Consider the following 6,820-nt stretch of genomic DNA (forward strand, 5'->3'; position numbering starts at 1 on the left):
CATCATAGGGGTGGAGACAAGCAGAGGGGAGGAGAATAGCCCTTTGGCGGCCGCAGGGAGGAGGGAAGAGTATTTAGTCCGTCTTTGGAGGGGGTGTAGGAAGCTTCTTCAAGGATTTTTTTTTTTAAAACAACCCTCCCAAAGAATATGCTATGTTCACTGGGTTGGTGGTACAGACCCTCAGGGGAAGGAGTTTTCCTACGCATACTTTCAAATCTGCCTTTTCCCCACCCTGAATACCCAGCCATAGAGCGTTCCAGGCGCTTCTCCGGTTATATTTAGCTCAAGGCCCTTTAAAACGGCAACTTTGTTGGCGTAAGGCTGGGAAGCACTTTAAGGTCATGACATCTGATCCAGTCCCATGCACTGAGGCAGGCTTCTCTTCCCCATTCTGGTGTTCTAGACACACACACACACACACACACACACACACTCTCTCTCTCTCACACACTCACACTCACACTCACACTCACACACAAACGATTTTGATTTTGCCTTAATGAAGCCAGAATAACTACAGTTCTCTTCTATATTTGCAGCCAGGAACATTAAGCAGAATTCTAACTGCATAATTCATGTACAACCCACATTTGTTTATTTAGGGTACAGTATTTGCTACCTTGCTCTTCTGTTCTCAAAGGGTTTTCCAAAGCAACTTACAAAGGAACTTTCAAAATAACAGCAAACAAAGCTTTTTATTACCCTTTAAGCTTTCTGGGTGGTTTATAAAATACGTTACATCTTTATCTGCAGGAATTGATCCTGAATATATATCGACACCTATATATTTCCCTCCCCAATTTGAAGGTGCAATTTTTAATACTCATGTGGGGATGGGTAAATTCCATCCTTCCCGCTGCTATACTTCTCTTTGATTTGGGATGTATCTATGCAACTGCTATGAACTTTTTTTCTACACTCCATAACATCCCTGTCACAGATCTGCACCCAAGCCTAGAGTATCACTGAAATTGTATCTGATCTGGCACCAATGGGAGCTTTTCTCCTGACACAAATAGCAGGCACTAGGATTTGGGATGGGGGGAGAAATTTAACTTTGTTTGCATTTTAGCGAGATACTACCTAATTTGCACTTCTCAAAGGAATATGAGAACCAAAACATAGCCATCCTTCAAAATCTGCACTTCTCTGAATTTTGTGATGTAGAGCTGTCCAGGGTTTCAGACTGAGGTCTCTCCCAAACCAACTTGGAGATGCCTCAGATCGCCTCTCCCCGTATGAACTGACCTGGAAACTGCAATCACCATATGAGGACCTTCTTTGTGTGCCTCCTCCATGAGAGGTCCAGAGGGAGGCAACATGAGAACGAGCCTTTTCTGTGGTGGCTCCCCACTTTGGAATGCTCTCCCCAGGGAGGCACGCCTAGCACCATCATTACACATCTTTAGGGACCAGGCAGAAACATTCCTCTTATCGCATGCCTTTGGCTAATTAAATAATCTATGGCCTTTTAAACTATAGAGGGGTATTGTTTTTATTTGTTATTATGGTATGTATTTTTATGTTGTAAACCACCCTGAGATCTTCGGGTGAGGGGTGAAATAAAAACTTAATAAATAATAGTAATAATAAAAAATAATACTAGGGATTGAACCTGGGAGCTTCTGCATGCAAACCCGATGCCGTACCACATAGCTGCACAGTTTCCCTAAGACAGAGCCAATACTTCTGGCTTTCCTCAGTGCAAAATTGGGTTATTAACTAATATAAATGATTGGCTAGCCAAGCACATACATGATTATATAGACCTGCTCTGAGAGCCAGATGAGGGGGGGGGGGCATTTTGCTTATCACCAATGTAAAGGTGTTAGGGCAGTTTCACAAGGCACCAAAAAGAGGGTGTGTCCCCCCATGCATATTCTGTAAAGTGATTTTTTTAATTCTACACTAACTAATGTAAGTTTTACAATCACGTTACAGAACTTTCATCTGGAGCTTCAAAGATTAGCTGTATCAATTTTTCAACAAACAGATGATTGAATTAAACATTGAATAGTTGCTCTGATAGTTAGCTCTGAGGAAGAGCTCTAATAATTTATTGATTTCTTTCATTTTACATGGTAAAGGTTAAAAAAGAGCTTTGACGTATTTTCCAGGAATGAACATGCACATGAAAACAAACCAGGAAATTGCACCTCACTATGTCTCCTGGTAGGTCTATTTCTTGGGGATAAAGGTACTGTCAACCTTTAGCATTATGTAACCATTAATTGCATTCTAATTATTAGCTAGATTAAAACTAGTTAGATTAGTGCCTTGAAGCACACATCTATGTTTTCTCTCTCTTCAATCTAGACTTATATTCTAGGGAAGCTTTCACAAATGATGCTAATAACATTTTATCTGGAATGTGTCCCTTGTAGATGTTTCTACTGCAAATAGAAAATGCATTTTAATCAAATGTACATTCTAGCTTTTGTAGGTTTTACAATTAAATTACTTATACTGTATAAGCGATGGAACAGTGTGAAATTAAAGCTGCCTATAGGGGGCTACTCTCGACTATGAGAACCTTTAACTCCTACAGAATGTGCTAAGGTTGTGTCTGAGACTGTGATCCAAAGCATGTTTACTCACAACTCCAATGAAGCTTGCTCAAAGTAAGAGCATTTAGTGTTGCAGCCTGAGCCAGGCTTCTCATACAGTGTTTTTTATTTGGGTGTATAAACCTGATTACAAAAATTGGCAGTTGCAAAAGGTACATATTATTCACTTGTTGTTGTGATGGCCACTAACTGAATGCCTTGAAAAGACAAATTCATGGGGGATAAGTAGCAGTGACTAATTCTGATAGCTATAAATTACCTTCAGAATCAGAGGCAGGGTGTATCAGAATATCCTGTCACTGGGGAACAACAGCAGGAAGCTATTGCTCTTATGCCATACAGTGGTACCTCGGGTTACAGACGCTTCAGGTTACAGACTCCGCTAACCCAGAAATAGTACCTCGGGTTAAGAACTTTGCTTCAGGAGGAGAACAGAAATTGTGCGGTGGCAGCACAGCAGCAGCAGGAGGCCCCATCAGCTAAAGTGGTACCTCAGGTTAAGAACAGCTTCAGCTTAAGAATGGACCTCCGGAACGAATTAAGTTCTTAACCCGAGGTACCACTGTACCTGTGAGCTTCCCATAGGCATCTGGATGCTGAATTAGATAGGCCTTTAGTCTGGTCCAGCAGGGCTCTGTATTCATTCCTGTGTTAATTTTATTCAAACAAGAATTACAAATATAGTCAGTGTTATAGTTTGAACTGAACCCTAAGATACCCGAGAATAAGTGTTACTGAATTCAGTAGGACTTGCTTCTGGGTAAATTGCAATGTATATATATTTGGCTTTTCCAAATAGGAAAATAGCTGAAAATTTTATTTTAATAGCTTCACTATTTTATTTATTTGCTTACAAAAAGGAAGCTTTTATTATTTGGGTCTAGAAAAGATAACCCTGTATGGAAGTAATCATTTAATTTATTCTGCATGCTCATAAAGGCTTTGTAATTGTGTTTCTCAAACAAGATCCCTCTTGCTTATGGCAAATCTCTTTTGAATTTTAAAGCAGTTTGTGATATGGCATTGGGGTCTGCTGTTCAAAACAAAACAAATGATTGGGTATGTCCAAACCCTTGAGTTCCCCAGCCTAACATATCTATTTGGATCCCTGCCACTTTGTAGACTTCAGGGTTATCATTCAGAAACAGAAGAAACAAACATGTCACGCTAAAGAGCTCAAGAAACAAGCACCCCTACAACGGTTGTTTTCAGTTTATATATTTATAATGCAGCTGAAGGCAATTCAGTTATGTTTATAAAAATATACCATCACAAACAAAAGCCTCCAATCCTTTGTGCACTGGATTCTGAATAAGCATACACAGGTTTGAGCTGCAACTGTCATAGTTGCCATAAAATAATTTAGCTGCCCTGAATCCATTTTTTGTGTATATTCCACTCCATCATAGGACAATTGCACTCTTATATCATATTCAATATATCATATCATAAGAGCACTGCCACCATATCATCAACATCATAAAATATATTGTGAACCGCCCTCAGCTCTTCAGATAACAGGCAGCATGTAAATAAAATATTAAAAAGTCAAGGTAAAGGTACCCCTGCCCGTACGGGCCAGTCGTGTTCGACTCTGGGGTTGCGCGCCCATCTCGCTTAAGAGGCTGGGGGCCAGCGCTGTCCGAAGACACTTCCGGGTCACGTGGCCAGCGTGACAAGCTGTATCTGGCTAAATAAAATATTACCCACCCATTTAAAACTGCAATATACCTGCTGAAAATTGAGAAGCAGCAGTTAATTTATCATAGCAATTAATAAAAAGCAGACCAAAATAACTTCCATGTTCATGTCCAAATAACGGGGTCACAGCGGGTGGTGCTGTGATCTAATCCACTGAGCCTCTTGGGCTTGCCGATCAGAAGGTTGATGGTTCGAATCACCGCAATGGGGTGAGCTTTGTGCGCTCTGGTTTCCGTCACAGTGTTCCGTTGCGCCAAAGCGGTTTAGTCATGCTACCTTTTTACCTATTGGGGCCTATGTGTATTTCCTGGGAGAGGGAATTCCATAGGTGCAGGGTAACCAACAAAAAGGACCTGTTTCCTTGGTTCCAGATATAATCTATCTAGAAAGCCTCACTCAGTGATTGTAAAATGGTGGTGGTTGGGAACCTGTGGTTCTTCAGATGTAGCATGGCTAATGGTGGGAACTATCTCAGCCCTGCTACATGGGATCCTACAATATGGATATGCTAGAGCAGGCTTCCTCAAACTCGGCTCTCCAGATGTTTTTGGCCTACAACTCCCATGATCCCTAACTAGCAGGACCAGTGGTCAGGGATGATGGGAATTGTAGTCTCAAGAAAACATCTGGAGGGCCGAGTTTGAGGAAGCCTGTGCTAGAGACTCAACCTGGGAATGTACGTGTCAGGGAACTGCCATCGGAGAGTCAGGTGGTGGAAGGGCTCAAGGAGAGCCTAGGATGCTGAGGAAGGAACCAGCAGGGGGAGAGAGAGAGTTCCCGCAGAAACTCATTCGGAGGGATGGCTCCAAGATACTTCCAGTGAGAACAGCGGAGAGGTCTCAGGACCTCCAGTGGGGACGCCTACTCCGCGTAGGAAACTGTCACGCAGAGAATCCAGAAGGAGAGTTTCCGTTAAGGAACTCTTATGTTGGCGTAAATTCCGGAAGCGCCCACTGACGGATTCTGCCAGCGATTGAGGTAGCCATGCGTCCATGGCTCCGCGGACTGGGAGAGTTTAGAAACAGATAGCATGAGTGGAGAACTCAACCATTTACGCACAAGCAGCCCCTAAGCCCATAACAGTACGCATACAAACATGCATTCTTACCACTGACCTATGACTGCTCCCAAACTACAAAATTCTCTTTAGTGATTATACTTGCAGGTGGGAGGGATCGGGTTGTAGCTAGATGTAGTCATCAAAATCACAAATCACTACAAAATCACAAATCACTACTATTACTATTACTTAAGGGGCCAAATATGGTTTGACCCTGGGTCTCCCTCTTCTAAATCTCCTTTTCCTCAAACAAGGTAGATATTGGATGTTGCGATCACACATTTGTATGCAGTGTGTCATTTGGCCCTTAGTTAAAATCCTGTCTTTCAAAAATCTCTCTCCTTCTTTCTTTCTAGGAAAGCTTAATTGCTGCAGAGGGCTCACTGCTGTCCATGCACAGACTATTTTGTTTGGCTGTGGGCACAAGAAGACCTGGGTTCATCCTGGTAATGCATGGGACCAGAGGCAAAAACTGGGTGAAGCAATGGCTGTGATGCTGACTTTTGATTGTGAAGCTGCATTTCAGCCACACAAAATTTGGGGGTTTCTACACATGCACATGTCCATTCAGCCAAGCAGGAGGTATTATCACAGTTCAATGACATCTTACAAGCCTTTGAGGAAGGTGCAGATCAGGTACAGGGAGAGGTGTGGGCCTGGGGAGAGTCACAGGGAAGCAAATAGAGATAAGCCTGGAGGGCGTCATTTGGGTCTTAGGCCTCAGGTTTCACATCCCTATGGAAGCTATTAATTTTAAAACACTGTTTTGAAATGTTCACTCATTCTGAAAAAGCAAACATGCTTTTAAATCCCCAATCTCCATTTCAAGCTTCAGTAAAATAGCGACAACCCCCTTCAAGCTTTCATAGTTCTATTCTCACACAGAGCTGACAACTAAATTTAATTATAGAACCGCAGCCTACAAAATGTCTTAATTTTTTTATTCTGAAGTAGAGCCACGATCTACTTAGTGTCTTGCATTTTTATTGCAAACTTTGGACGTGTACTTTACCAAAACATTTTGAACTGCCCTTTCCTTCTATATGCCAGCACAAGAGGACATTTGCTGACATTTTGTAAACCAAACAGCTTTGTCTTCTCCCTAAAGCATTTTAACTGATGCATTTGAGCTAGTTTGTTTTTATGAAAGGATGATGGGAAGCTTTCCTGGCAAAAAAATGCTGATAATCATTGGCAACCTGCCAGGCAGCAGCAAAGTCTAAGTAGATTAGTGTAGTCAGAACTGGTTGTCTGTATTGCGTAACTTTCCATAAATTATTATCTAAATTCTACATTACTTTCTGGACCCTTGATTAGCCTCAAGTCATTTTGCAGGTCAAGTATCATGATATGTCAGCTACCAATTTTTTGTGTATAGTCTTTTGAAATATTGCCTTAACTTTAGAATCTGAACACTGAAAATAACAGACTATTATTCCTTTTTTTAAAACACACATGACACCTTGACCATAAACATATTTCCTTGCAATTA

General features: G+C 41.6%; 1 long non-coding RNA gene across 1 annotated transcript; it reads left to right on the top strand.

Annotated features, from left to right (window-relative positions):
* Positions 1 to 58: 58 nt before the first annotated feature.
* On the top strand, positions 59 to 6,603 carry LOC309336004. The gene is made up of 3 exons (XR_014153852.1): positions 59 to 394; positions 2,118 to 2,172; positions 5,685 to 6,603. It is a non-coding gene; the product is annotated as an uncharacterized lncRNA (long non-coding RNA).
* Positions 6,604 to 6,820: the final 217 nt, after the last annotated feature.

The sequence above is a fragment of the Podarcis erhardii genome (assembly GCF_964252035.2).
Source record: "Podarcis erhardii genome assembly, chromosome: 2".
NCBI classification, from domain to species: Eukaryota; Metazoa; Chordata; class Lepidosauria; order Squamata; family Lacertidae; genus Podarcis; species Podarcis erhardii.